The 7,489-nt window shown below is 42.1% G+C and overlaps 1 non-coding gene and 1 pseudogene across 1 annotated transcript in view; both read left to right on the plus strand.

Annotated features, from left to right (window-relative positions):
* Positions 1-5,419: 5,419 nt before the first annotated feature.
* LOC142357634 (5.8S ribosomal RNA) lies at positions 5,420-5,571 on the plus strand (annotated as a pseudogene).
* A 1,683-nt stretch (positions 5,572-7,254) lies between these two features.
* Positions 7,255-7,489, plus strand: part of LOC142357635 (large subunit ribosomal RNA) — a 3,522-nt gene continuing 3,287 nt past the window's right edge. Inside the window, exon 1 of the ribosomal RNA XR_012761682.1 lies at positions 7,255-7,489. This exon is cut by the window's right edge and continues 3,287 nt beyond it. This is a non-coding gene — a ribosomal RNA (large subunit ribosomal RNA).

Below are 7,489 nucleotides of genomic sequence, written 5' to 3' on the forward strand. Positions count from 1 at the left end.
AGTTGATTTGCAAGCTAAATGAATAACTGCGGTAACCCTGCAGCTAATGCATGCTGATTGTCCGACACTGTCGGAGACTTTTACAAGACTACACCGGGTGATTTGCTAAGTACAGACACATCCCGTGATGAGTCCTAGTAACTGAAAGATCCCAGATAGCTTCGGCTTGGGGACGGAACTTCCGAATTTCTGACCTATCAACCTATGATGGTAGTGTAACGGACTACCATGGTTGTGACGGGTAACGGGGAATCAGGGTTCGATTCCGGAGAGGGAGCCTTAGAAACGGCTACCACATCCAAGGAAGGCAGCAGGCACGCAAATTACCCACTCTCCGCACGAGGAGGTAGTGACTAGAAATAATGATATGAACCTTTATGGTTTGTAATCAGAATGGAATGGACTTAAAAGCTCCATTGATGAACGAGTAGAGGGCAAGTCTGGTGCCAGCAGCCGCGGTAATACCAGCCTCTACAAGCGTATGCAATAGTTGCTGCGTTTAAAAAGCTCATAGTTGGATCTGTTTGAGTAGAACGGCAACATGGTCTTCAGTTAAATCTGTTGACTCGTTCCGCTCATCCTTCGCATCGAAGAAATAGTTTGCACTTAAATGTGACGAACTGTGGAAACGGTGTTTTCACCCTGAGAAAATTAGAGTGTTCAAAGCATCCTTTGGGATCGAATAATAAAGCATGGAATAATGGAGAATGACCCGCTACTCGATTGATGCCGGTTGGCTGAGTGCGGTAATGATTGAAAGGAACAGACGGGGGCATTTGTATTGCTACGTTAGAGGTGAAATTCTTGGATCGTGGCAAGACAAACTACTGCGAAAGCATTTGCCAAGAATGTTTTCATTAATCAAGAACGAAAGTCAGAGTATTGAAGAGGATTAGATACCCTCGTAATTCTGACCATAAACTATACCAACCTACAATTTGTCAAAGTCGATCTTGACTTGGCAAGAGATTAACCGGGAAACCAAAGTTTATTGGTTCCGGGGGAAGTATGGTTGCAAAATCGAAACTTAAAGGAATTGACGGAAGGGCACCACCAGGAGTGGAGCCTGCGGCTTAATTTGACTCAACACGGGAAAACTCACCCGGTCCAGACATCTTAAGGATTGACAGATTGAATATCTTTCATGATTATATGGGCGGTGGTGCATGGCCGTTCTTAGTTAGTGGAGTGATCTGTCTGGTTAATTCCGATAACGAACGAGATCTTCTCCATCTAAATAATGAAATTCACTATATGTGAATTCAAACACTTCTTAGAGGAACTATGCGGAATTAAATACCGCAGATGAAGTGAGGCTATAACAGGTCTGTGATGCCCTTAGATGTTCTGGACTGCACGCGCGCTACACTGTGTACTTTTAGATTGAGTACTCAGCCCTTGGTCCGAAATGGACTGGGCAATCAGAGAAAAGTACAGCGCTTCAAGGGGATCGTCTGTTGTAACTTGCAGACGTGAACCAGGAATTCCTGGTACTTATGAGTCAACAACTCATAGGGATTACGTCCCTGCCCTTTGTACACACCGCCCGTCGCTACTACTGATTGGATAGTTAAGCAAGAATTGCAAATTCCTACTGTTGGGACTTCGGTCTCCGGCAACGGGATGAAGCGGATCGAGCTTAATTGTCTAGAGGAAGTAAAAGTCGTAACAAGGTTTCCGTAGGGGAACCTGCGGAAGGATCAGTGATTGATTCCTTCGGGCATGGCTGCTGGTAGAGGCCATGTCTGTAGTGCGCATGACGCTCTGTCGCTAGAGATTGCTTGGCAACCAATCTCGAATTATGTATCGAGCTCAAAAACTACTTGTGTGGATACATAGTTCAGCAGTCATGGCAAGGGACTGCTTAAAGGAGACTAGTTAGCAAAAGCAGCCTAGCAGAACTGCAGCTATCTAGATCTCAGAAGCTGGGTTATAGAAGCCCAGCTATAGACTTGTGAATGAGAAAGGCCTAAAAAGGTCCACAAGTCGCGTGGTTAGAACCGACACGCAAAAATCCCAGCGAGTGACAGAGCGTTGCGCTGTTCAGTGGGAAAGAGTTGAGCTACTCGGGGCGCCCACTGAACTTGCTCCGAGCCAAAGGCTCGAAAAAACACAGCTTAGCCTCAGATCCTTTACATAGAAGGCTAGCTAAAATAAACTTACCTTGGACGAGGGTAAAGTTTAGTCAGTTCTTAGGGGAGAGTAATCCACAGCTTCTCGCCCTCTGAACATTCTCCCAGATATGTAGGTCTGGGAGAGTTCCTCCTGTTCTTCGGAATCTGGAGGTAGACAAAGACAGTACGATACGATCTTGCATCGGGATGACTAACCGATAATGATCATAATCTGACAATTTTTCCGGCTTGAGGCACCGGAGTCAGATTAAAGACACATACTGAACTAAAGGCGTATGTGCAAAGCTTGTCGGAGTGTAGAGAGTCAAGCTGAGTTGACTCGTCACGTGGTGATGACAACAGCCATGTGCAAAACACTCACAACTTTATCGTCTATGTGGAAAAGGTTGCTAACAGCGCTCTCTATGAGAGGCCCTCGCATATAACTATACGAGGAAAAGGCGATAGAGTTGTTTGAATGTGGGGCAGGTTCATCGACAAGCTAAGTTGATCACATTCTTGTTGTGGCATCCTACTAGAATTGGTCACGGTCTGCACCAACTCTCCCCAAGTTGGCCAGACTTAAAACTAGAAATAAGGTTTGCAGCTATGTGAACCTAGAAACTGTAAAGGAGTTGAAAGAACTTAAAGGAATTGAAAGAGGCCTTGAGGTATATCCTCTTGGTAAAGACCCACAAAAGCTCACAAAAGTGGCTTCGAAGGGCAAAACTGGTTCATCCAAAACAATTGGAGAGCTTAAAGCAGAACCAATTCGAATGAAACACTATTGGTGAAACTTCATCATGAGAACGTCACAAGCTGATCACGCTCTATGATATGACTAGTATTATGTTGCTTCTAGTAGGCTAAGCGCAAGCCGAAACATCAACATGTGAAAGTCGTAGAATTTTGCAATCAAACTGTGGCTAGTACTGTGATGTTACTAGTAACCTGGTGTTCCGTCATATGGCCAAGAGAGCATTTGAAGGCGAAACTTCTGCATGGGAAAGCTGCATCATGATCAAAATTTTATATCGAGTATTATGTTGACGTTAGTAGGCCTTGGCCGAAAACGCAGCATGTGAAAGGTATAGATAAAAGTTATTGTTGCAGTCAGTACTGTGTAGTTACTAGTAGCTGGATTTAAGCTCAAAATGAGACACTGTTGGTGAAACTTCATCATGAGAATGTCACAAGCTGATCAAGCTCTATGATATGACTAGTATTATGTTGCTTCTAGTAGGCTAAGCGCAAGCCGAAACATCAACATGTGAAAGTCGTAGAATTTTGCGATCAAATTGTGGCTAGTACTGTGATGTTACTAGTAACCTTGTGTTACGTCATATGGCCAAGAGAGCATTTGAAGGCGAAACTTCTGCATGGGGAAGCTGCATCATGAACAAAAGTTTATATCGAGTATTATGTTGACATTAGTAGGCCCTGGCCGAAAGCGCAGCATGTGAAAGGTATAGATAAAAGTTATCGTTGCAGTCAGTACTGTGTAGTTACTAGTAGCTGGATTTAAGCTCGAAATGAGACACTGTTGGTGAAACTTCATCATGAGAACGTCACAAGCTGATCACGCTCCATGATATGACTAGTATTATGTTGCTTCTAGTAGGCTAAGCGCAAGCCGAAACATCAACATGTGAAAGTCGTAGAATTTTGCGATCAAATTGTGGCTAGTACTGTGATGTTACTAGTAACCTTGTGTTACGTCATATGGCCAAGAGAGCATTTGAAGGCGAAACTTCTGCATGGGGAAGCTGCATCATGAACAAAAGTTTATATCGAGTATTATGTTGACGTTAGTAGGCCCTGGCCGAAAGCGCAGCATGTGAAAGGTATAGATAAAAGTTAGCGTTGCAGTCAGTACTGTGTAGTTACTAGTAGCTGGATTTAAGCTCGAAATGAGACACTGTTGGTGAAACTTCATCATGAGAACGTCACAAGCTGATCACGCTCTATGATATGACTAGTATTATGTTGCTTCTAGTAGGCTAAGCGCAAGCCGAAACATCAACATGTGAAAGTCGTAGAATTTTGCAATCAAACTGTGGCTAGTACTGTGATGTTACTAGTAACCTTTTCTTACGTCATATGGCCAAGAGAGCATTTGAAGGCGAAACTTCTGCATGGGGAAGCTGCATCATGAACAAAAGTTTATATCGAGTATTATGTTGACGTTAGTAGGCCCTGGCCGAAAGCGCAGCATGTGAAAGGTATAGATAAAAGTTATCGTTGCAGTCAGTACTGTGTAGTTACTAGTAGCTGGATTTAAGCTCGAAGTGAGACACTGTTGGTGAAACTTCATCATGAGAACGTCACAAGCTGATCACGCTCTATGATATGACTAGTATTATGTTGCTTATAGTAGGCTAAGCGCAAGCCGAAACATCAACATGTGAAAGTCGTAGAATTTTGCGATCAAATTGTGGCTAGTACTGTGATGTTACTAGTAACCTTGTGTTACGTCATATGGCCAAGAGAGCATTTGAAGGCGAAACTTCTGCATGGGGAAGCTGCATCATGAACAAAAGTTTATATCGAGTATTATGTTGACGTTAGTAGGCCCTGGCCGAAAGCGCAGCATGTGAAAGGTATAGATAAAAGTTAGCGTTGCAGTCAGTACTGTGTAGTTACTAGTAGCTGGATTTAAGCTCGAAATGAGACACTGTTGGTGAAACTTCATCATGAGAACGTCACAAGCTGATCACGCTCTATGATATGACTAGTATTATGTTGCTTCTAGTAGGCTAAGCGCAAGCCGAAACATCAACATGTGAAAGTCGTAGAATTTTGCAATCAAACTGTGGCTAGTACTGTGATGTTACTAGTAACCTTTTCTTACGTCATATGGCCAAGAGAGCATTTGAAGGCGAAACTTCTGCATGGGGAAGCTGCATCATGAACAAAAGTTTATATCGAGTATTATGTTGACGTTAGTAGGCCCTGGCCGAAAGCGCAGCATGTGAAAGGTATAGATAAAAGTTATCGTTGCAGTCAGTACTGTGTAGTTACTAGTAGCTGGATTTAAGCTCGAAGTGAGACACTGTTGGTGAAACTTCATCATGAGAACGTCACAAGCTGATCACGCTCTATGATATGACTAGTATTATGTTGCTTATAGTAGGCTAAGCGCAAGCCGAAACATCAACATGTGAAAGTCGTAGAATTTTGCGATCAAACTGTGGCTAGTACTTTGATGATGCTTGTAGCCAACCGAATTGGTTGAAAAGCCCAATAAGTAAGCTAACTTGGGAGAGCTTGTTGGAAACCAAATGCTACTAGATTGGTCCAAATACATCCTTCAACAGGGGATCACTTGGCTCGCTTTACGAAGAGGAGCACAGCTATATGTGTTAATTCGGTATGAATCGCAAGATTTGTTTACCGACCTCTCTAACGCAAAAGGCGGTCTCGGCTTCGGCTGTTGACTGCGTCCGATTCAGGGTTATATAACTCTCGATTGAACACATTGATGTTCTATTGTTGGTGCTTCCAATAAAATTGGAACACTTAAAGCAGAACCGATTCAAATAATAGCATTCTGATCAATGATTGCATTCCTTGATCAAGAACTGCTGGAGTCATTGTGATGGCGAATTTTCTTCATAAGAAAATTGCAAAGAGACGGAACTTAATGAGACTAGTATTATGTTGTTTCTAGTAAGCGGAAGCTGAAACAGCAACATGTGAAAATCAAGTTTTGTTCAATGATCTCGAGGCGATAAGTACTATGAAGCAACTAGTAGCCTAAGCATGACTCAGATTTGAGACAGTCAAAAAGACTGGCGAAACTTCTTCACATGAAAGTTACATAGAGAACTACAAATGTATACAGCGAGTATTATGTTGTTTCTAGTAGGCGAAAGCTGAAACATCAACATGTGAAAGTTGTCTGCAAACTGTAGAACGATATGTGATTAGTACTGTGCTGTTACTAGTAGCCAGTCTGACTGTAGAAGCCAAGACAAAGGGAAACTAATGCATCTGAAAAGGACAAGTTATGGAAAGGTATGCACGATAAGTATTATGTTGTTTCTAGTAAGCGGCAGCTGAAACATCAACATGTGAACGTCGTTGTGTACAGTAACCTAGAACTATATAGTCCTTAGTAACGTGCATTTACTAGTACCTGTAATTGGTATTCAGACTCAGGCAGTTTGGAATAGTTTGGCAAAGATGCACCAGAGAAAACTGGGATTTGATACAGAAATTGTTGAATACAAGTATTATGCTGCTTCTAGTAGGTTGAATCCGAAACATCAGCATGTGAAAATTGAAAACATTTCTGGTTCGAATTGTCACAAGTATTTGGTGATCTGAGTAGCCAAACTCACTACAACGCCAATTGAAGGCAAAAATTCTCAACGGGAAAAGCTATTCTCATTGAATGAGCTAACAAGACGAGTATTATGTTGCTTCTAGTAGGCGAAAGCCAAAACATCAACATGTGAAAGTCTTGCTGAACAAATTTAATGTTGTTGAGCTCAGTACCGTGTGAATTAGTAGCCATAATTGGCGAGCGAAAATTGAACTGGCGAAACTTCGTCTTTGGAAAATTGCAGATGCCGAGCACTTATTTTGCAACGAGTATTATGTTGACTGTAGTAAGCGAAAGCCGAAACAGCAACATGTGAAAGCTGTTGAAATTTGTGGTCATTTTGCAATAAGTACAAGGAGTGTAACTAGTAGCCAGGTCAAAATTTGGGATAAGAATGAGCAAAAATTCTGCATGAGAACAGTTGAAATTATGAAACTAAATTACAAAGACTAGTATTATGTTGTTTCGAGTACGCGAAAGCGGAAACATCAACATGTGAACGTTTGTAACGAAGTTTCGTTAATTTTCAGCCTAGTACTGAGCAAGAACGAGTAGCCTCATCTCCAATCCCACGCAAAATGTAGTGAAATATGTGAGTGAACCTTATTCACGGTGAGGGTTTCCCGAGGTCTGTATTGCAGCGAGTATTATGTTGCTTCTAGTAAGCGAAAGCTGAAACAACAACATTTGAAAGTTGGAATTAATGACTGAATGGAAACTTCGACCTGTGTTTGATAGTAGTAGCGAACAAAACTGCTGAATCGGTTTCTGTCTCATATTGGTCAGTGAACCAATTAAGAGACAATCAACTACATAACCTGAATTGGGCGAGAGAACCCCCTTAACTTAAGCATATCAGTAAGGGGAGGAAAAGAAATCAACTGAGAATCCCTTAGTAATGGCGAATGAACAGGGAAAAGCTCATCGGGAAGAGAAATGGCAACATTTCTCGGTGTCCGGTATGGTTTGATGCTAGACTGGTGAATTTGTCCTGATGTCTACTGGAAAGTAGCATCAAAGAAGGTGAAAATCCTGTAAAGGTCATTTT

This window comes from Convolutriloba macropyga, unplaced genomic scaffold, assembly GCF_964194025.1.
Source record: "Convolutriloba macropyga unplaced genomic scaffold, txConMacr16.3 SCAFFOLD_3578, whole genome shotgun sequence".
NCBI classification, from domain to species: Eukaryota; Metazoa; Xenacoelomorpha; order Acoela; family Convolutidae; genus Convolutriloba; species Convolutriloba macropyga.